This window comes from Schistocerca gregaria, chromosome 3 (assembly GCF_023897955.1).
Source record: "Schistocerca gregaria isolate iqSchGreg1 chromosome 3, iqSchGreg1.2, whole genome shotgun sequence".
NCBI lineage: Eukaryota > Metazoa > Arthropoda > Insecta > Orthoptera > Acrididae > Schistocerca > Schistocerca gregaria.
The window spans coordinates 153090390-153115250 of record NC_064922.1 but is presented as its reverse complement, the minus strand read 5'-3'; positions in this window follow the sequence as shown (position 1 = coordinate 153115250).

The window sequence follows — 24861 nt, the reverse complement described above, 5'->3', positions numbered from 1 at the left end:
TCATGCATTCTGGTTGCATGATATTAGCATTTCTAATGATTTTTATTATAATCCACACCTGATATTAACTGCCTTACAGGGCCAAGTACTTATTTATTTAGAATGTCTGTTTGACACTCTAGGCTTGAGAAGACAGTTCAGATATTTTCTCCATTTGCACACTAAGTGGTAAGCTAAGTTTGCACCCACTGGTACACTCACTGTGCAGATACAAAGGTAAGACTATGACATAGTAAATCAGAAGTCTTGCACTCCGAACACTCGGTTATATATACTGGTGCGCAAAACTTAGTGCTAAAGCTACTTCCGCATGATGTATCTCTGCTAAGTATCGTAGCTCTACGAAACACGAACTATACATAGAAAGAAGTGCTATAGCATTTTACAGAAGGTAGCTGAAAGAAATACTCAATGTGACCACAAAAAATGACACTTTTATTCAAAACAATAACTACACTAAAGCCACTGAAATATATATTTCCCTGGACATTACAATAGGTAGGTGTGTGTGAGCACTGTGGACGGTAGTGGATGCTCTGCAACATGTTCCCCTATTGGCCACAAGACTGGTAATGGGTTCTTGTGGTAAGGCATTCAGTTCCTCCACTGTCACAGCTAAAACTATTGGTTGATAATTAGAGCTAGTGAACGTGCTGTAATATGTATCCCAATGCGTCGCTCACGTGGTCGATTGGATCAAGTCAGGTGAATGGGCTGGCCAGATCATTCGACGAATATTCTTCCATTCCAAGAGCCCCTTCACCTGCGGCGCTACATTCAGTCACGCATTGTCATCCATAAAGTGAAGTCAGAGCCGAACTCTCCCCTGGAAAAATGCACATGTGATGAGTATTGTGCCACAATGACAATGACAGGTAAGTGTAAAATATTCAAAGATTTGAAAGTCAGTACTCCTAAAATGGTTCAAATGGCTCTAAGCACTGTGGGACAACATCTGATGTCATCAGTCCCCCAGACGTAGAAATACTTAAACCTAACTAACCCAAATACATCTGACACATCCATGTCCGGGGTAGGATTCGAACCTGCGACCGTACCAGCAGCGCGGTTCCGGACTGAAGCGTCTAGAACCGCATGGGCGTAGTAACCTCCAAATCTTCGAAATCGGTTCGCTCGGTAATCAATGTTATTGTGAAACTGTACACATTTCCCATGTGCGTCTTTTGAGGGGTTCATTCGGCCCTCACTTAATTTTTGTGGATGACTATATTCGGCGAATGGACTGGCCCACTCTCTCTACCCCCTCCCCCCCACCACCCACTCACCGCCACCCTCTCAAGCTGCATTGGGGAGTGGGGAGGTGTGTCGCAACTCGTCCATGTATACTAAGGACCATTCGGCAGTTATCAACCACACTGGTGGAAGAACGCAAAGCTCTGGCACATGAATTCCTTATCAACACTGTGGCCACTACAGCAGCGCGTTGCAGAGCATGTACTGTCGTCCGTGATGATCACCCACCATGTGAAGAGCCATATTCCTTCTTTTTACTGTCTAAGGGACTGCCACAAATCAAGGTGACTTCATTAAGTCTCATTTCTGTTCTTTTTGCTGCGTATTTCCTTCAATTATCTTCTGTACTGTACTGTATTGTACAGTACTGTCGGGTACCTATTTATGTATGATCCAAGTTTCGTTGGCCTAAGTAAGTAGTCACACATCGTGTGGAAGTAACTGTCGCCGTTATTTACACACCAGTGTTATTACTGTGTGATTCGAAAGGAGAAGAACCAATATCAGCAAACATTTAACACTTTATTATCACTTCTTATCGAAAGTCCGCAACTCGTGGTCATGCGGTAGCGGTCTCGCTTCCCGCGCCCGCGTTCCCGGGTTCGATTCCCGGCGGGGTCAGAGATTTTCTCTGCCTTGTGATGACTGGGTGTTGTGTGCTGTCCTTAGGATAGGTTTAAGTAGTTCTAAGTTCTAGGGGACTGATGACCATAGATGTTAAGTCTCATAGTGCTCAGAGCCATTTGAACCATTTCTTATCGAAAACCTAATAGCACACTGACAGAAAAAAACGCGATATCTAAAAATATTTAAGATAGAGTAATGACATTTCTGTACGCCAATGGCCTTGCCACAGTGGTAACACCAGTTCCCATCAGAACACCGAAGTTCAGCGCTGTCGGGCTGGGTTAGCAGTTGTATGTGTGACCATCCGGTCTGCTGCGCGCTGTTGACAAGCTGGGTGCTCTCAGCCTTGTGAGGCAAACTGAGGAGCTACTTGATAGAGAAGCAGCGGCTCCGGTCTCGTAAACTGACTTACGGCACGGAGAGCGGTGGGCTGACGACATACCCCTCCATTTCCACATTCAGTGAAGCCTGTGGGGCGAGGATGACACGGCGGCCGGTCGGTTCCATTGGGCCTTCCAAAGCCTGTTCGGACGAAGTTTAGTTTTTTAATTAAATTTCTGTAATACATTTGTGTTGGTAACATATGTAGGTCATTAACATTGCAAGGTCACTGTTTAGTGTATACGAGAGAAAAACCACTGCAAATGTGATACGGTGGTATGACAATAAGCGGCGTACCCGTCAGAATATCGAATGAAACCATGCAGAAGTCTATGCATTCTACATCTACATCTACATCCGTACTCCGCAAGCCACCTGACGGTGTGTGGCGGAGGGTACCCTGAGTACCTCTATCGGTTCTCCCTTCTATTCCAGTCTCGTATTGTACGTGGAAAGAAGGATTGTCGGTATGCTTCTGTGTGGGCTCTAATCTCTCTGATTTTATCCTCATGGTCTCTTCGCGAGATATACGTAGGAGGGAGCAATATACTGCTTGACTCTTCGGTGAAGGTATGTTCTCGAAACTTCAACAAAAGCCCGTACCGAGCTACTGAGCGTCTCTCCTGCAGAGTCTTCCACTGGAGTTTATCTATCATCTCCGTAACGCTTTCGCAATTACTAAATGATCCTGTAACGAAGCGCGCTGCTCTCCGTTGGATCTTCTCCATCTCTTCTATCAACCCTACCTGGTGCGGATCCCACACTGCTGAGCAGTATTCAAGCATTGGGCGAACAAGCGTACTGTAACATACTTCCTTTGTTGTCGGATTGCATTTCCTTAGGATTCTTCCAATGAATCTCAGTCTGGCATCTGCTTTACCGACGATCAACTTTATATGATCATTCCATTTTAAATCACTCCTAATGCGTACTCCCAGATAATTTATGGAATTAACTGCTTCCAGTTGCTGACCTGCTATTTTGTAGCTAAATGATAAGGGACCTATCTTTCTATGTATTCGCATCACATTACACTTCGCTACATTGAGATTCAATTGCCATTCCGTGCACCATGCGTCAATTCGCTGCAGATCCTCCTGCATTTCAGTACAATTTTCCATTGTTGCAACCTCTCGATACACCACAGCATCATCTGCAAAAAGCCTCAGTGAACTTCCGATGTCATCCACCAGGTCATTTATGTATATTGTGAATAGCAACGGTCCTATGACACTCCCCTGCGGCACACCTGAAATCACTCTTACTTCGGAAGACTTCTCTCCATTGAGAATGACGTGCTGCGTTCTGTTATCTAGGAACTCCTCAATCCAATCACACAATTGATCTGATAGTCCGTATGCTCTTACTTTGTTCATTAAACGACTATGGGGAACTGTGTCAAACGCCTTGCGGAAGTCAAGAAACACGGCATCTACCTGTGAACCCGTGTCTAAGGCCCTCTGAGTCTCGTGGACGAATAGCGCGAGCTGGGTTTCACACGATCGTCTTTTTCGAAACCCATGCTGGTTCCTACAGAGTAGATTTCTAGTCTCCAGAAAAGACATTATACTCGAACATAATACGTGTTCCAAAATTCTACAACTGATCGACGTTAGAGATATAGGTCTATAGTTCTGCACATCTGTTCGACGTCCCTTCTTGAGAACGGGGATGACCTGTGCCCTTTTCCAATCCTTTGGAACGCTTCGCTCTTCTAGAGACCTACGGTACACCGCTGCAAGAAGGGGGGCAAGTTCCTTCGCGTACTCTGTGTAAAATCGAACTGGTATCCCATCAGGACCAGCGGCCTTTCCTCTTTTGAGCGATTTTAATTGTTTCTCTATCCCTCTGTCGTCTACTTCGATATCTACCATTTTGTCAACTGTGCGACAATCTAGAGAAGGAAGCACAGTGCAGTCTTCCTCTGTGAAACAGCTTTGGAAGAAGACATTTAGTAATTCGGCCTTTAGTCTGTCATCCTCTGTTTCAGTACCATTTTGGTCACAGAGTGTCTGGACATTTTGTTTTGATCCACCTACCGCTTTGACATAGGACCAAAATTTCTTAGGATTTTCTGCCAAGTCAGTACATAGAACGTTACTTTCGAATTCATTGAAAGCCTCTCGCATAGCCCTCCTCACACTACATTTCGCTTCGCGTAATTTTTGTTTGTCTGCAAGGCTTTGGCTATGTTTAAGTTTGCTGTGAAGTTCCCTTTGCTTCCGCAGCAGTTTTCTAACTCGGTTGTTGTACCACGGTGGCTCTTTTCCATCTCTTACGATCTTGCTTGGCACATACTCATCTAACGCATATTGTACCATGGTTTTGAACTTTGTCCACTGATCCTCAACACTATCTGCACTTGAGACAAAACTTTTGTGTTGAGCCGTCAGGTACTCTGTAATCTGCTTTTTGTCACTTTTGCTAAACAGAAAAATCTTCCTACCTTTTTTAATATTTCTATTTACGGCTGAAATCATCGACGCAGTAACCGCTTTATGATCGCTGATTCCCTGTTCTGCATTAACTGATTCAAATAGTTCGGGTCTGTTTGTCACCAGAAGGTCTAATATATTTTCGCCACGAGTCGGTTTTCTGTTTAACTGCTCAAGGTAGTTTTCAGATAAAGCACTTAAAAATATTTCACTGGATTCTTTGTCCCTGCCACCCGTTATGAACGTTTGAGTCTCCCAGTCTATATCCGGCAAATTAAAATCTCCACCCAGAACTATAACATGGTGGGGAAATCTACTCGAAATATTTTCCAAATTATTCTTCAGGTGCTGAGCCACAACAGCTGCTGAGCCCGGGGGCCTATAGAGACATCCAATTACCATGTCTGAGCCTGCTTTAACCGTGACCTTCACCCAAATCATTGTACAGCTGCCGAAAATCAGTTTTTGGGACGGAACATCACGTCTGTCGCACTTGGTCGTTCAACACAGGGACGGTAAATGCTGGTTGTGTGATGCTGCAGTTCTTGTCCGATGATGTGCTCGATTGGAGACATATCAGCGATCGAGCAGGCCGAGGGATCGCCGTGTAGAGCACGTTGAGTTACAACAGTGGTATGTGGTCGAGCGCTATCCTGCTGGATAACACTCTGAGGAATGCTGTGCGTGAATGCCAGCACGACAGGTCCAATCACCAAACAGAAGAGCTACTTTGCAATCAGGATGCGCGTGATAGCCACGACAGTGCTGCTGCTTTGTTACGAAATCGCGCCCTGAACTGGACGCCTTCTAACCAACACACGGCCATCGCTGGATCGAGGTAGGACCAGTTTTCATTAGAAAACTCAACAGTCCACCACGCTGGTCTGCAGTGAGGTCTCCCTTGACACCACCCAAGTCGCAAACGGCAGTGGTTTGGGGTCAGTAGAATTGACGTTGCAAGGCGTCTGCCTCGAAGCTGTCCTTGAAGTTACCGATTTGTAGCAGTCCGTTGTATGACTGTGGTGTGAACTGCTGCTCAGATTGCTGCTGCAGACGCAGTACGATGCATCAGAGACATACCCCGAACACGGTTATCTTTCCTCTCGCCGGGTCAGGGATTTTCTCTGCCTCGTGATGGCTGGGTGTTGTGTGATGACCTTAGGTTAGTTAGGTTTAAGTAGTTCTAAGTTCTAGGGGACTGATGACCTCAGATGTTAAGTCCCATAGTGCTCAGAGCCATTTGAACCATTTTTTTCCTCTCGCTACTGCCACATGCCGTCCGAAGCCCGGTATTCTCGCGATCGAACATTACCGTGACCACCGCTTCCATCAGTCATTTACAGTGCCTAAATTCCTGCGAAGTCATTCTGCAGTATCGCTGTTGGAACATCCAGCATCTCATAGTCTTATTAGACGGCCTCGTTCAAACTCAGCCGTTGTAGATAATGATGCCTTTGTCGCCTTACAGACATTCTTGACAAACACCAACTCACCGCCGGCCGAAATGTCCGAGCGGTTCTAGGCGCTACAGTCTGGAACCGCGCGACCGCCGCGGGCATGGGTGTGTGTGATGTCCTTAGGTTAGTTAGGTTTAAGTAGTTCTAAGTTCTAGGGGACTGATGACCTCAGAAGTTCAGTCCCACAGTGCTCAGAGCCATTTGAACCATTTGAAACAACCAACTCAGCACGTCCAATCTCAAGGAGAACTAACGCTCACGACCGTGACAGCTTGTAATTAAAGCAAATCTTATTTCCATTCTCACAGTGACGCGAAATTTGAATGTACACCATGTTTCAGTTGTAGAAACACGTCTACTAACTTTCGTTTATATCACACAACTCCTTCTGGATGCTGCAATTTTTTTTTCCGTCAGTGTATTTGAAGTTGGATTCCCAGATCCTGTACTAACTCCACGTGCATTTTAGGTTTTACACGATGTACTCCATATTCACCAGTCTGTCCCCGCGTTTCTCAGCCTAATTTTTTCCTCTGAGGCACACTAAAGTACGTTCCAAACTCTCACGGCACCACTATATACGACTTTCACTAGATGCACGAAAGCAGCCACATGATGTACACACAATGTCTTTTTGACTGTAGAACGGCCGACCGGATTCCCGCGAGACCGCTACGGTCGCAGGTTCGAATCATGCCTCGGGCATGGATGTGTGTGATGTCCTTAGGTTAGTTAGGTTTAAGTTCTTAGGTCAAGGGGACTGATGATCTCAGAAGTTAAGTCCCATAGTGGTCAGAACCATTTGAACCATTTGACTGTAGAACGATTATGAGAACCAAATTTTTTCAAATTTATTACTCCAAGAAGCGATTTAGTGATACATTTTTTTGTGTTCTAGATATTTTATCTGTGGAAGGTTAGAAGAAGTTAAAAAATCTCGCGAACCCCCTGATATGTATTCGCAACACATCAATGTATCGCGACAAGGTGGTTGAGAAAAGCTGTCCTGTACGTTCAGCGGTACATGGTCGCAAATTCAGTACTGTCCGACGAGGACTATTATAAGATCGCACAATTCAGATTACTTGCGAAACGCTGAGTTTCATTTACAGTGAGTGCTTTCCGTTTTCATTTTCTCCCAGTTGTGCTTTGTTCTTTTGCCTGTAAAGGCGATTGTAGCGTCTCCTCCTAGTTTTATTATCAACGCGTCTGCTCTCTGAAATGAAGACCTCTCACACCTCCTATCCGCTACGTGGGCGTGCTTACGAGAGATGCAGTCGACCTCAGTCGTCTACTACAGTGATGGGCCGTGACATTCACAGGAGCCAGTGCCCGCGAAGGCGCTGCACGGTTCTGAATAAAATGGCCTTCTTTCTCTTTATTGCACCCATTTCATGGTCTGCTGGGCTAATTGTCTTTCAGCTCTTCCATTTGAGCTACCTCCACAGCTTCCCCTCTTGTTTCAAAATGACGACTCGATTATTTAGTCTTTCACGTTGTCGAGATACCTGTCCAGATAACTGCTATTTCAAGAAACGGACTGTTATCGATGGCAGTGCACTTCCACTGTTTGCCGAAACTAGAAATCTACACATAGTATTTAATACCTGCATTTACGTCGAGTACACGAACCATTAACCGAAAATCTCATATTCCTTGTAATCTACCACTTACTTTCTTGACACATATAGTAGCATTGGGTTTTGGATACTAATGGTCTCTTTTGCATATCCATCAGTTTCTATATGCAGTGAGATAATTACTGGATTATATAAAATAATATCGTCAATAAGCAAAATTGGCGCATTTGAGTGACTGAGAATCCTCATTTCGCGATCGAGAATTCTCTTCACCGTCAGAAGGTGACTGTGTGGTGTGCAATGTCCAGTCATGGGATAATTGGTGCGATAATCCTTGATGGCTACCGAACGGTAAGTGAAGGTTTTGCAAGATGATGTCATCCCCATTATCCAAAGTGACCCTGATTTCGACAAGATGTGGTTCATGCAAGACGGGGCTCGACCCCATCGAAACAGGAGAGTGTTTGATGTCCTCTAGGAACACTCTGGGTACAGCATTCTGGCACTGGGGTACCCAGAGGAATGCCGGACATTTGGCACGCCGGACATTTGCCACACTTGCCCCTTCGCCAGGTAGATTGAGTTGCGATCCCTCAGGTAAGGGACTTCCTTCCCCGCACTACCTCTGTCCGCTTTCAAACAGCCGTCTCCACATTTTACTCGATACGACAAGTACGTAAGGGAGCTCCTTCTTAGATATCTTGGCCAAATACAGAGCTTATTTTCCGAAATCGAAATATTTATAACTTTTGGGAAACGGAAGCAATACCGACGATTATGTCAGTATGTAATTAGTTCTGTCAAGTATAAAATAGATCCCTCTGTCTGTACTGTAGCTTCCTTTCACGCTTACTGATTGCGATTGAAACAGTCCATGGGAGCAACAAAAAAGGAACGATTAAACGAGAATGCGAATGTACGCTAATCATTTCTTTCTGATCACTGCATTTGTGCCTACTTTAATTACTACAACTGCATACCCAAAAGACAATAGGGAAAGATTAAATGGATTTGTGTATGTTTGAAAAGAAGAACGACATACTCCATATTAATTTACTCTCTAAAAACATTATTAAATAAAGTGTCGTGGGACATTGTTCAATACATAACTGAAAATACGTTCACTAAATTGAGATAAGAGCATCTATGACTGACATGTCATCTAAAGTCGACTTACAATTTTAAGATGTTAGAAATAAGGAAATGAATTAATACAGAATGCTACGATTGTAACGTACGTTGTTGTTCTTCATTGTTTAGCTCTGGTATTTACAGGGTCACAGAGAAAGCATCTTAGATTCTGGAGGGAAAAGCCGTAATTGTAATCATCTGCACAACAACAGAAACAAGAAGGACAACTTAAGGAAAAATAATGTAAGCTCATAATCGACTTTGAAGCAGATAGCTCCTGTGACTTAGTATGGGCAGAGGCTATATTCGACAACAAGAATAAATTAATAAATGGCTCCTTTTTCCGACCCCCTGTCTCAGATGAAACAGTTGCTGAACAGTTCAAAGAAATGAAAACTTGGGTCTCATCACAAATAGGTACCCTACTCATACAATTCTAGTTGGCAGTTAATTCAATCTATCTTCCGCATGTTTTCATACCCTATTGTAAATAGAAAACTTCCGTAATTGTTCTAAATGCTTTTTCTTTTAAATTATTTTTAACAATTAGTTGACGAGGCCATTCAAATTGTAAATGGTTACGAAAACACACTTGACCTCTTAGCCACAAATAATCCTTAGCATCAAGATGGATACAGGGATTAGTGAACACGCAGTCGCAGCAAGGCTCACTTCCGTAACAAAGAAATTCACCAAAACTAAACGCGAAATATATCTATTTATAAAAGCAGCTAAAAATTCGGTTGACATCTTTCTAAAGGATAGTCTCCAATCCTTCCAAACTATGTAAATGAAGACCATATGTGGCTTAAATTCAAAGAAATAGTATCAACAGCACTCGAGATATTCATATGAAAAAAATTAATAAGAGACGGAACTGATCCCCCATGGTACACAAAACACAAAAGATAGTTGTTGCAGGAGCACGGCAAACGGCACGTATAATTTAGACGAACGCAAAATCTCCAAGACTGGTGAAGTTTTACTGAGGCTCGAATTTTTGTGCAGATTTCAATGCGAGATGCATTTAATAGTTTCCACGACGAAACTCGCTCTAAAAATGTGGCGGAATATCCAAAGAGATACTGGTCCCATGTTAAGTAAACCAGCGGAGAGGCTCAGTAAGTACCTTTACTGCGTGACAGCGACGGTAATGTTACTGATGACAGTGCCACTGAAGTGGAGTTAATAAATGCATTTTCCGAAATTCCTTCACCAAAGAAGACGAACTAAATATTCCAGAATTCGAAATGAGAACAGCTGCAAACATAATTTAGAAGTAGATATCCCTGGTGTTGCAAAGCAATTGAAATTACACTGTCAGTGACAGACGAAATGATCAAATATCTTTTGAAGAAGTCTCTAATGTATAAGAAAAGTAGGTCTAATACATTTGTTTCTGATGTCCTTTAGTAACAATTAATTTTCAGTAGTAAGCTCCTTGCTTTTACTGACCTGTTTAAAGATAATCAACAATTTAGTAAGAAATTTTAATTTTTAAAGGACTATATCTAAATGTACTTAAGTAGATTTACATCTACTATAAATGTTTGCAGCTAAATTAAATAAAATATATTTGTGATGCCAAAATTGTCAACCTTAGGATCAGGTCAGTTTTGGGATGTCAATTTTAGGTACAAATCAAAACTTCAGTTCACATTTTCTTTTACAAAAACGTATACTATCAGTTTAACAAACCTAGATATTTTAGTTGATAGTTGCGATTGTTAAGCTTTTATAAAATTATTGTAGAACTCGCAATTATTTAATAGTGTGGTCATAATATTGGAAGGCAGAAAAAAGTTATCTTAACATGACAACAATAGGGATACTTCTGTGAGTCTTGAAACACTTTTTAATTTTTACATTAAAGGCTGATTCGCATCACACTTTGCACAGGCTTTGGACCGTGAAAATGATAAATGACCATCTACCGTTCTGGCGTGTGTAAAATCATACTGAACTAATGTACACTCTATTTACAGTTACCACTTAGCATTAGCTCCGATAATGCTGCTTCAATGTTTTAATAATTTTATCTCAGTAATCTGCGAGGACTTAGTGGTCTTCATAGTTTTTAATACATTATTTTTAACGTATTTTATTCCAGTTGCTGAATATGGGCAACGGCTTTCAAACAAGGCCTAATGTTGCCAGTCTCTTCATAATTCTTTACGATTCTCTCTATCCTGTCGTCCAGCTTCAAGTACTTCTTCTTCCTCTTCTTATCTTCAAGATTCATATCCAATTTCATGTAAATGCAGTTTGTGAGCTCTGCTTCCTTTTTGAAGCACTCCACCAAATAGTTGATTCTAGGGTGAGGGTTTCCAATAATACTATTTATTTTGTTGTGCCACCCTTCAACAGCATTAGTCATTCGGTGCCTTTTTCCGTAACAGTCCCAGATTTCTATTGCGATATCCTCATTCTCTAGCCAGTTATCCACAAAGTAGTCAAAAAATTGAGAGAACCTTCCGTTATCAGGAGCTTCTGCATGAATGTCATTCCATCCATTGCTTACATCCTCCGTTTTACAACTGCCAGCGTTGCACACATGCTGACGTGAAGTCTTAAATCCTCGTTCTAGCGGTACTCCTCAATTACACCGAGAACTCGAATTCTTCTCCATAAACTCTTCTTCATATGGAAATAGAAACCATTTATTTCAGTTGTGGGGAAAACTTGACGAATGGCCGATATCGCAGCTGCCTCAAAGTCGACCTTAACTTGTTTAGGACACCACTCAGAGACTGCCTGTTTTACCAGACGAAACAGACGAACGTTTGTGTCTTTCTTCTTATTAGGGAGCAGTGCAAATACAGTAGGAAGAATGTTTCTTTCTTTAATCGGGCCTCCTAAGTCTACGTGTATGGTGTAGATCTGTGCAAACTGCTTGCTGCATCTCTTAAATGTTAAATCCATAAAAAAATGGGAACATGTTTTTAAACTTTCTTTTCTTTTGCTTCCACTAAAAATGATTCTTCTCACCTCTAATCTATCGTCTTCCAGAAGAAAACTATTGCCATCTCCCACTTTTAATAGATCTTCATGAAGATCAATTTCATAAGTTCTTAGGCAATTGTTGGTTCCCCCGCTCTTGACTCCATCGACGACGCGTGGTTCTCTTCATAGATTCTGAATTAGGCATAACTGTAACAAAGTCATAAACTTTATTATGTAGATTTCCCATTTCATCCGCGTATATCTCCGAGACTGTGTAGTTTCTTGTCGAGACCTTCTCTTAGCTCCTTCCACTTGCTTTCTCACTTTCAGAGCTGCATCGTCAGGTGGTCCACAGAGATGTTCTAATACGCTCAACACTTCTCGGTTCCTTGAAAGCAGCTTTCCCTTGCAATGATCCGCCTTTCGGCGTAAGCACATCCATGTAACAACACCTTCCTTAGATTCCCTCCGTTTACGATACGTGTAACCTTTCTAATGAGCAGGAGGCCTGCCGTTGTTCGTTGTAATAACTTCCATACTGATGGTCACGTTAGGAATTTCGAAAGCAAACTGGGCGGGCAGGTGAAGAGGTGGAGAGGGGGGGGGGGGGGGAGGGGGCGGAAGGCAAGGAACCCGACCCTTCGGAGCAGGTAAAACCGTGGCAAATGTCCGGCATGGCAAGTGTCCGGCGTGGCAATTGTCCGGCATGGCAATTGTCTGGACACCACCCAAAGGCCACTGGCATGTGCCTCGATTGGTAGCCATGTTCTCCGCATCTGAACACATGCGACTCACTTTTGTGGGTCTACATTAAAAAGAAATTGAACAAAAGTACCCCTAAACGATTACTGACTTGAAAACAGCCATTCAGAAGGTCATCGACAGTGGGTCGTACTCAATTTCGCTATTCGTCTGTGCCACATCATCAACAATGATGGTGGTCATGTCGAATGTGGCATAACCTAAACCCTAACACTTGTAGTGACATTTACGTGTAGAATAAAGTGTGTGCACGCCATAGGTGGTAACTAATTTATTTATTTTTTGATATACACACGTCAGGGGTCGAGAAGTGACTGCACGATCCGTTACAGCCATGCAGATAGATACCTGTCTTCTCGACTGCTCGTGATACGAGGCCCTTGGGATCCAGCACAGCGTTCCGTATTACCCTCCTGAGCCCACCAATTCCATATTCTGCTAACAGTCACTGGATCTCGACCAACGCGAGCAGCAATGTCGTGATACGACAAAGTCGTAAACGTGATGGTACGCATTTCTCCTCCTTAGACGAGGCATCACAACAACGTTTCACCAGGCAACGCCGGTCCACTGCTGTTTGTGTATTTGCATTATTTGCATATCATAGCATCTCCTTCCTGTTGGTTAAATTTCGCGTCGGTAGCACGTCATCTTCGTGGTGTAACAATTTTAATGGCCAGTAGTGTAGCTTCCGTGGAAGTCTGAACCTTTTCCTCCTACAAGATATATACAGGGTACCTGTCTACGAGTCATCAGGGGCGTTTTCTGTGCTGTTATGGCAGATATTAGCAATATGGCTGTTGCAATGAATAGCTGGACTCAGTCCAAACAAATACTGTTCATCATGTCTGTCATGCAAAGCACGGTGTCGACGGAAAGCTTCAGTTTGTTTCCCCTTTACAAACAAAATGATTTTTAAAAGATAAATTTTAGAAGCCCATTTGATAGAGTAGTCCGAAACTAGCCTAGTACGATAGTGTTTGTGTTGATATGTATTAACAGGTGCGGTCAAACAGGAAGAAGTGACAGTATTGCAGCAGCAACAAGGCAGCGCTGCTGCATGGCCGCAGCAGTAGGTGTGGGACAGGGCGGAGTTGCCGCTGCTGAAGTACTGGTTATTCTTCGTGTGCGACTATACCTGTTAATACACACACAGGGTGATCAAAAAGTCAGTATGAATTTCAAAACTTAATAAACCACGGAATAATGTAGATAGGGAGGTAAAAATTGACACACATCCTTAGAATGACATGGGGTTTTATTAGAACCAAAAAAAAAACAAAGTTCACAAAATGTCCTACAGATGGCGCTGGACAGCAAAACGTCAGTGACTGCGCGTGACAATGAGCTATAAAAGAAGCTGTAATGAGAGAGAGAATCAGATGCGCCAGCAGTCGCAGCATGTTGGCGTTACATGAAAAGGCGCTTTTAGTGAAGCTGTGTCATCAGAATGGGGAATTTGCTAGTTCAGCGTTACGATCCTTTCGCCATAGTAAGGGGATCCGAACGGGTAAAGGTCCGTTGACAAATGCACCTGTGGCGAGAATGATTTCGAAGTTCGAAGCCACGGCTTCTTTAGACCATAGACCCAGTAGTGGCCGATCGAGCACAAGCCGTAATGCTGCTGAGACAGTTCCGCAAGAAATGGAGACTGTAGCGGGTTCGTCTATGCACGGTGAAGTCAGTGCTCGTGCAGTCGCAAGTCACACAGGTATTCCATACACTACTGTTTGGTTGGCACTGAGGCGTACAGAATCCATCGGCATCATGAATTGTTACCTGGTGATTTAGTGAAGCGGAGGACATTTGCGGTGTGGGCGTTTCAAAAGATGGCGGAAGATGACGATTGGTTGAGTAACGTGTTGTGGACCGACGAAGCTCATTTCACGCTACGAGGGTCTGTCAACGCCCACAGCTGCACAATTTGGGCTACCGAAAAACCTAGAACTGACGTGGAAACTCCACTGCACGACGAGAAAGTCACGGTATGGATTGGATTTACCACATCTACCGTTATCGGGCCTTTTTTCTTCGAGGAAATACGTGATTCTGGTTTTGTAACTGCCACCGTGGCGGGTGAGAGGTACGCCGATATCTTACAGAATCGCATCATCCCCAGCCTGGCCTATAAACACCTGCTGGAACGTACGATATTTATGCAGGATGGAGCTCTACTCCATATTGCTAGACGCGTGAAAGATCTCTTGCGCGAGCCGTTTGGTGATGATCGTCTGCTCAGCCGCCACTTTCGTCATGCTTGGCCTCCCAGGTCCCCAGACCTCAGTCCGTGCGATTATTGGCTTTGGGGTTACCTGAAGTCGCAAGTGTATCGTGATCGACCGACATCTCTAGGGCTGCTGAAAGACAACATCCGACGCTAATGCCTCACCATAACTCCGGACTTGCTTTACAGTGCTGTTCACGACATTATTCCTCGACTGCAGCTATTGTCGAGGAATGATGGTGGACATATTGAGCATTTACTGCAAAGAACATCATCTTTGCTTTGTCTTACTTTGTTATGCTAATTATTGCTATTCTGATCAGATGATGCGCTATCTGTCGGACATTTTTTGAACATTTGTATTTTTTGGTTCTAATAAAAGTCCATGTCATTCCCAGCATGTGTGTCAATTTGTACCTCTCTATCTACATTATTACGTGATTTATTCAGTTTTCAAATTTATACGGACTTTTTGATCACCCGGTATTACAATGAATATCGGGCTAGACTAATCTGACACCGCTCGATCGAATGGGCACGTAAAATGTCGCTTTAAAAATCATTTTGTTTGTAACTGGAAACAGATCGACACTTTCCGTCCTCACTGGGTGTTGCATGAAAGACGTGACGAGCTGTAGTGTTTGGTCTGAATCTAGCTACACACTGCACAACCAAATAGCAGTGTCTGCCGAAACAGCAGAGAAAATGCGCCTGACGACTCTTGAGATGGAAACCCTATACCTCGGGCGACTCATCTAAAATTTGCACCGCAAAAACTGCGAAACTGGAAAGTGCTATGTCTCTACGGTTTTCATGGAATACATTGGTAGTCACGGAGCCGTATTGTTAGCCAATCAGCAGATTGTAAGGATATGTAGAAAGTGTGTTTTCTGTGCAAACATACACTTTTCATTTGGAAGAATGCCCGTTGACATTAACAAACTAAAAGTAGGGTAAATTAGAATGTCAGTGGCGTCTGTTCCAGGGATATAGTGCACGTCGCTTACGGGAACTACATCTACATCTACATCCATACTCCGCAAGCCACCTGACGGTGGGTGGGGGGCGGGGGGTATCTTGAGTACCTCTATCGGTTCTCTCTTCTATTCCGGTCTTGTATTGTTCGTGGAAAGAAGGATTGTCGGTATGCCTCTGTGTGGACTTTAATCTCTCTCATTTTATCGTCATGGTCTCTTCGCAAGATATACATAGCAGGGAGCAATATACTGTTTAACTCCTCGGTGAAGATATGTTCTCGAAATTTCAACAAAAGCTCACTACTGAACGTCTCTCCTGCAGAGTCTTCCACTGGAGTTTACCTATCATCTCCGTAACGCTTTCGCGCCTGTAACGGAGCGCGTTGCTCTCCATTGGATCTTGTCTATCTCTTCTATCAACCCTATCTGGTACGGATCCCACACTGCTGAGCAATATTCAATCAATGGGCGAACAAGCGTACTGTAACTTACTTCCTTTGTTTTCGGAATGCATTTGCTTAGGATTCTTCCAATGAATCTCAGTCTGGCATCTGCTTTACCGACGATCAACTTTATATTATCATTCCATTTTAAATCACTCCTAATGTGTAACCCCAGATAATTTATGGAATTAACTGCTTCCAGTTGCTGACCTGCTATATTGTAGCTAAATGATAAGCGATCTTTCTTTCTATGTTTTCGCAGCACATTACACTTGTCTACATTGAGATTCAATTGCTATTCCTTGCACCATGCGTCAATTCGCTGCAGATCCTCCTGCATTTCAGTACAATTTTCCATTGTTGCAACCTCTCGATATACCACAGCATCATCCGCAAAAAGCCTCAGTGAACTTCCGATGTCATCCACAAGGTCATTTATGTATATTGTTCTAAACATTCATGGTAGTGTCTGTTTGTTCTATATCGTGTCTCCCTACCACTTTCGCGCAACGACGCTATGAGCGTGTTTTTTAGGGAATTAACTAGTTTGAACCTGGGACCTGTTGCTGGTAAGGAGACGCCCGACCACACATGACATGTAGAATTCAGAAGAGTTCTGTGAGACTAGCGAAGATATAACCAAATACTTAATGATCTCAGCGTCAGCTCCACTGCACTCCCTGTAAAAGAATCTTAATACTAACTAAATTTAGTGGAAGGGGTTCAAGGCTTTCCTATTTTTAGTTAGCTGATAAAATAACGTCGAAAAAGCAGTTAAGTTTACCATTGGAAATTTTATTCTACTCACAAAACATTATTTATAAATTGCATTATTGATAAAAGGAGATGTTTTAATGCAGGATGGTAAAAACCCACTGCGTTCAACAAAAATGTGAACGGATATTCCCTGAATGGGTTTCCAAGTTCTACAATCGATCGAAGGATGACCTATGCCATATGTCTTTCTTGGTTTAATTTAAGTTTCACAAAAGAGAAAACTATCAAATTGGTCTACATTGACCCTCAATTACCTTTAATTACTTATCTAACTTGTCATAAATTACAGTGGCTGATGTGGCTTCTCAATAACTACATAAAAGAAAAATCATCGCATTTCAGATCTGTTCTTCAAGTGGCAAATGTGAACACCATGAGTTTTAATTAACGATCGACACTAGTATTACGCAAAAAAGGGGGTGTAACAGATGACACTTCTGCAGTTCTGAGTGAAGCCTTATGCGCTCAAAAATGCGACATCATTACCTTGTCGGTGTTTAGGCAGCGTCAGGGCAGCGGCGGGCAGCACAGCTCCGCTCACCTCGCCATCTCGGAAGCAACTCTCTTCTCTAACTTCTCCTTACTACATTTACCGAAGTTGGTTTAAAAAAAAAAACTATCTGGCTGTGTTTTCCTCTGACCAATCAGGGTCTCAATGTTAACCTTAAGCTCTGCCTACAAAAATTCTGTCTATCCAATGAGAAACGTTATACTTTTCGTGGTGGGGCAATGTTTTTAAAGTTTGCAACGTAACAGAGACGCGAAAAACTCTCAAGCTAAAACGTGCAGCTGGTGTGGTCCTTTTAGCGTTATAGTAAGATCAATACTGTTCTTCTGGAGGGCTCTATCTTTTAACATGGGCTGGGGAGTGGTCCTAATGTAACAGACACGCGAAAAAGTCTCTCGCTAAAACTTATGGGTGGTAGTGGCCCTTTGTATGTTATCGTAAGATGTACAGTGTTTTTCTGGAGGGCTCTAGCTTTTAACAGGGGCTACGGGGTGGTCCTTGATGTAACAGAGACGCGAAAAAGTCTCACGCTAAAACGTGCGGGTTGTGTGGCTCTAGTGGTTAGCTGGCGACGTGGGTGTCCAGTCCGTCCCTTATCGTAGGGCCTTCTAGCTTAACACGGTTCAGCTCTCGGCTTCTGTTCTCGTTTCTCCACTAGGGACTGCGTCAGTCTCTTGGTGGGAAGGTACGACATGCATTTAGTCTGTGGTATTCCATTTGCTCTCCCTCAGTGGGCTCAGCATTCGTTTGCTGGGTACGGGCTTGGCGAACCCGGGGTCCTCGAGCTGTGGACTGGTGTGCGCCGCCAGTCTGCTGATACCGTAAGCTCTGGGCATGCTTCAGCGACCACCGATTGGCGCAACGGTGGAACGATGTGTGTCTTAGGGACCGGGGATCTTGGCTTGGTTGCCTGGATCGCGAGGACACTGCATACCTCTATAAAAAAAAAACTTTCAATTTTAAGGTGTGCTGCACGCTGATAAGATGCATGGATGTTGAGGTGGAACAGTTGCTAGCGGGCAACCTCTGGGGAACCTGCCGCACCTCTGTTGTACAAGGCTTATCCAGGCATGCGGGGCTCTGTCTGGATGGACGTAAGTTTCCCTAGCTGATCGTTGGACGACCATGAATACCACGAATTCTTCCTCTTTTCCTCCTCCTAATTTTTCGCTGGCCAGTGGGATGGGTGGACCGCTGGTAGGCACTACCGCCCAATCCAACAAGAGGGCTAGGTTAGCCAGTCATCCTGACTCCGGCGTCAGCAAACGTACAGCAGTTCAGAGTAACAGAGCACATACTGAAAACCAGAATGTGTTTTTAGTTATAAAAAGGAAAGAGGGTTCCTTTGAAAAGGTTTCGCCATTCTATATCCAAAAGGGTCTAGAAGGAATAGCTGGAACTTTAAAATCAGTGAAGCGTTTACGGAATGGGACACTACTTGTTGAAACATCAACTGCTCAGCAAGCAGTTAACCTTCAAACAGCTAAAAGCTTGGGGGAATACGGTGTCGATACATAGCTTCACAGCACCCTGAACTCCAGTAAGGGTGTTGTTACCTGTAGGGATCTCGTGGACATTCCTGTAGAGGAATTAAAGAGTGAGTGGGCTCAGGAGGGAATTGTTGACGTTCAGAACATTATGAAAAGGGTGGATGGGAACCTGGTGAAATCAGACTCCTTCATTCTTACTTTCAATACCCCGAAACTCCCAGAACACGTCAAGGCAGGATTTCTTCGACTAAACGTCAGGTCTTATGTCCCAAACCAAATGCTCTGTTTCAAGTGCCAGCGTTTGTGGCATACAACTCTAGGGTGTAAGGGAGAAGCGATGTGTGGCAACTGTAGTAAGGCTGCCCATGACGGAATTGACTGTTCGTCGCGTGTCAGATGTATAAACTGTTCTGAAAGCCACCCTGTTTGGAGTAGGGACTGTAGAATCTTCCTAGAGGAATGTAAAATACAAGAAATAAAAAAACTAAGCGTATCCCCTACAGTGAAGCCAAAAAGATCTTTAAGGCCTTGCAGCCCCCCACATTCGTTACGTCCTTTGCTTCCATTGTTCAGAAGCCGCTTCTGAAGGTCGATGCATCTACACAGACGGAGGTTGTTAGTGCTGGCACAAACACGTGCACATGTCAGTGCACTTGCAAGGCAGCAACTGTATCAGAGCCTGTAACCCCTCCTAGAACAGCAGAGAAAGGTACAGTAGCTCACATTGTAGAGCCCCAGGCATCTCCGACCGCTGAGGCTGTCCCAAAGCCCAGCATGGTCATAAACGCCACAGCTCCGGTTCCAGCAAAGCCCTCTATACAAAGGAAAGCACATGTGAAGCAGCACCAACAGATTAAATCGGCTGGTAAACCCTCGGATCATGTTAATGTGGTCCCGCTAGACGCTTCATCAGACTCTTCCCCAGAGCTGATGGAGTCTGAGAATATGGGGCAATCATCTCCCCCCAAGACTGAGCCTCCACCCGCTGCAGTCTCCCCACCTCGGCGGAAAGAGAGGCAAAAAATACAACCACTGTGATGGCTCCCATACTACAATGGAACCTGCAAGGGTTCAGGACACATGTGGAGGAACTACGTCTATTGATTCAGGATAGACCTATGTGTGTATGTCTGCAAGAGACAAATTTCAGTGAAACATACACCCCAGAGCTACGTGGTTATGTCCTCCACAAAAAGGACGACCTGAGTGGACATAGAGCTCGAGGAGGAGTAGGTATCTTTGTCAACACCGACTACCACTCCTCGCCTCTCTCCCTCACGACGGATTTACAGGCAGTTGCAAAATTAGTACATGCACGCCATATGCTAACAGTATGTTCGCTTTATCTGCCCCCACATGATGTGCTTGACGAAGAGGCTCTCAGTGATCTTCTTACACAGCTCCCACACCCCTTCATCCACAGTGGTGATTTTAATGCACACATGCTTTGGGGCTCTGTGAGTACTTGCCCCAGGGGTAGAGCAATTGAGAGGCTTCTTCTGTCTACCAGTGCCCATTTGCTAAATACAGGTCAAAGCACCCATTTTTGCATTGCAACTGGGTCGTTCTCTGCCACTGATCTATCGCTTTGCTCTCCAGCCATCGCCCACACTGCTGCATGGGATGTGGTTGATGACTTACATGGCAGCGATCAATTCCCCATCCAGATTCACCTGCCACATGCACTGGCACCAGAAAGGAAACCGCCTCGATGGGCGCTCGATAGAGCCAACTGGGCACTGTATAGTCAACTCGCCCAGTTTGAACATCGGGTCAGTGTCCAGGAATGGGTGGATCATATTACTGAAGTGATCCACCGCGCCAGTGAAGCGTCCATCCCACAGTCCACGGGACAACCGAAGCGGCAGCCTGTCCCTTGGCGGAGCGACAAATTCCACTGCACAATCAGGGCTAGGCGGGCAGCTCTGCGTAGGTTCAAACGCTGGCCAACTGTAGAGAACCTTGCAGCTTTTTGGGTGGCGAGGGCAAAGTGTCGTCGGATTATACGAGACAGCAAGAAGAGGTCGTGGCAGCAGTTCCTTAACACCATTAATCGTTGTACACGAAGTTCCATTCTATGGGAGACCATCAGGAGGATTTCTGGGAGAGGTGGGAGGTGCCCTATGACTGCTATAATGTGGAATGGTACTCTCTACACGACCCCTAAAGATGTTGCCCAGTCTATGGCGGCTCATTTTGCAGCTATTACTGCAACCGCCAGTGAGAATCCAGCTTTCCACCCCCACAGAGTGGCTGCTGAGAGGAGCAGTTTTGACTTCCGCTCACCCAATACAGAAGAGTACAACTGCCCGTTTTCCATGTGGGAACTGGATTCTGCATTGTGTGGGGCTCGTGATACATCCCCTGGTCAGGATAGAATCCACTATAGCATGCTGCGGCACCTCACAGGGAGAAATAAAGAAATCATCCTCTGACTTTTTAATCTAGTGTGGATGTCCGGTCACTTCCCCGACTCGTGGCGTGAAGCAATTTTAATTCCTCTTTTAAAACCTGGGAAAGACCGCTCATGCCCGGGTAGTTACCGTAGTGTTGCCCTCACTAGCTGCGTGGGAAAGACCTTGGAGCGCATGGTCAACCGCCGCCTTGTCTGGATGCTAGAATCCAGACCACTCCTTAGTTGCTTTCACTGTGGGTTCAGGAGGTATCGCTCCACCTTTGATAACCTGGCCCTCCTGGAGGCGGCCATACAACAGGCTTTCCTGCGCCAGCATCACCTGTTGGGAATATTTTTTGACATTGAAAAGGCATACCACACTACTTGTAGGCATCTTATCATCAGGCAGCTCCACGAATGGGGTTTTCGTGGATGTCTTCCCAATTTTATTCGGTCCTTCCTGTCGCCACGTTATTTTCGGTACCGAGTCGGAGACGTACTGTCTAGTCGCTTTGAACAAGAGAACGGTGTCCCTCAAGGTAGTGTTTTAAGTGTGACGGTCTTTGCTATTGCTATTAATAGTATTACTATCTGTTGTGAAAAGTCCTGTGCAGTGTTTCTTGTTTGTGGACGATTACTCTGTATTTTGCTCTTCTTCCAGCCTTGCAACGACGACTCGTCAGTTGCAGCTCAATCTCCGACGTTTGGATGACTGGGCACAGAGGAGTGGTTTTCAGTTTTCAACTGATAAGACGGTGTGTGTTCTTTTTAACCGTTCTCGTTCCATTTTTGACTTGCCTGAGTTGACGATGAGGGACAACGTTCTGAATTTTAAAGACACGGTGAAGTTTCTGGGCCTCACTTTTGGATCTAAGCTTATGTGGCTGCCACACATTAAGGAACTGAAAAAAACGGTCTCTTAAAGGGCTGTCTATTTTAAAATGTCTTAGTCACCTCACATGGGGAGCAGACAGAACTTGTCTGCTCCGGTTTTACAGAGCCTTCGTGTGGTCCCGGCTTGATTATGGATGCATGGTGTATGGGTCTGCAAGACCCACTTATTTGAAGCTGTTGGATGTGGTTCACCATGAGGGGATTCGGCTGGCCACTGGGGCGTTCAGAACGAGCCCCATACCGAGCCTGTGTGCAGAGGCAGGTGAACCGCCACTTAACCTCCGGCGGCATCTACTAATGGTGCGCCAGGCCTATAAAACATTATCCAAACCATACACGCCTGCATACGACACTGTTGCTTCGCCTCCACTGGAAAGGCTTTTTCGCAACTGGCAACGAGCAACAAGGCCCTATGGGATTCATGCAAAGGATTGCATTTTAGAGATGGGTGTGGCCAGTTTTAATGTTTCATGTCGAGGTTGGAGTAGATACCCACCTTGGCACCCCCAGAGGCCCAGACTGATTTTAGATTTGGCAAATTTTAAGAAAGACAGTACACCAGATTTTATTTTCCAATCTTTATTTTTTAACATTTTAGATAGGCATCATGATTTTAGAGCAGTATACACTGATGGATCCCAACAGGGGGATTTTCTTGGCTGCTCAGTAGTGTTCCCCGAACGTGTCATCAGGATACGCCTTCCCCAGGAATACACTGTTTTTTCCGCAGAACTTCACGCAATCCTGAAGGCATTGGAGCAGATACGGTGTACTCAGGGCAAAAACTTTCTAATTTGCTCTGACTTAATGAGCGCATTACAGTCACTGCAGAACCTGTACCCAGCGGAGAAGTTGGAACAGCTGATTTACGACCAACTGTACATCTTCCAGTCACAGGGCAAGCAAGTGTCCTTCTGCTGGGTGCCATGGCATGTGGGCATACGGGGAAATGAACAAGCTGATAGAGCTGCCAAGGACGCCTGCAGATTACCGGAGGTGACACAATGTTCTATTCCTTTGCAAGGTATTGTTTCTGTGCTGCGGCGGAAGTGTATGCAATTGTGGGAGGAGGAATGGCTGGCGGTGAGGGAAAATAAGCTGCGATTGGTGAAACCCACCATCCAGCCATTGTGTTCCTCCCGCCGGTCACCTAGGCGTGATGAAGTGACCCTTACACGTCTTCGCATAGGACACTGTCCTCTTCCGCATGCCTTCTTACTACGGCGAGAGGAACCCCCACTGTGTGATGCCTGTGGCGTACGAATCACTGTACGCCACATTTTAGTTGAGTGTGATTTATGTCGTTCTATCAGGGCGGAAGATAGTATTAGTGGGGATCTGCCCTCGATTCTAGCCGATGACGAGGCGAGTGTCAATAAAGTTTTAAGGTACTGTGATGTTTCTGGGCTTCAGCCAAAAATTTTAGGTTGGAATTTTTAGTGTGTTGCCGAGTGGCTTACCACTCCTTTTTATACTTGTAATAGGCCAGTTCCAAACATGTGCTATGTGCTTCATTTTAACAATTTCACCTAAATTCTCTTGCAGTTATCCTCTTTATGTGCTGCATTCCACTTTGCAACTGTTGACATACAAACTGTCTATGTAGCCTTTTACTTTTAATTTTAGTCCTATTTTAGCACTTGCTGCATTTTAGTGACACTCGTCCGTTGCTGTTCCCGTTCGGGCGCTAAAGACTACACTGTTGAGCACCCATATCCACCATATCCATCCATCGATTTGCTCACTCGTTACTCGTATTACTTTGGTTAATTTAATGTCACGATTTATTCGGAGCTATGTGACATACTACTAGATTTGCTTATCATGTCAGGGTTTTCATGGAAAGTGTTGGATTTGCCTGACACCTTACATATCACCACCCTTCGAACTTAATTTTTGCACTGAATTTAGGCGATGATGAATTGTTGTCTAAGTCAGTCCAAAATTTTCTAATTTATCTAAATTTTGTTGCGTACTGTTCAGCCAAGTTATCCTGTTCTATGCTAGTTTGTATTACTAATTTATATTTTTATATTCTTCCACATTATAATTAAAAATGACAAGAGAAGAATATTTTTATACTATTATTAATTTTTAATTATTTTCTTTCTTTATTTAAGTGTGAAGTTTGTTTCTTAAGAAGTTTGTTATCGAAAGTGAGGAGTCTTTCACATCGATTTTCTTAGAAATATGGTTTTTATAAATGTAGTAATTAAGTAAAATCTATTCCTAACACACTTCCTAAATTTGATGTACAAGTAAAATGTTTTTGTTTCTAGATACTCATTTCAACATTGTTATACTAATAAATAAGAATTATTTTCAAGAATTGCTTTGACAAAGAAATATACATACACAAGTATTGAGATATTATCCTAATAAATGGTAAAAATGTTTTTAAAAAAGGGAAAACATCCAACAAGATAATTTTTTATTCTTTGTTTTTATAAGGAGAAAATAAGTAACTTATAGTTATTCTTTTATTTTTATGAGGAGAAAATAAGCGGTATATTGTTTCTTTATATACTGTCCATTTCAGAACTAATGACTTATTTTTATCGATAGCCTATTTTTTACTTAAGT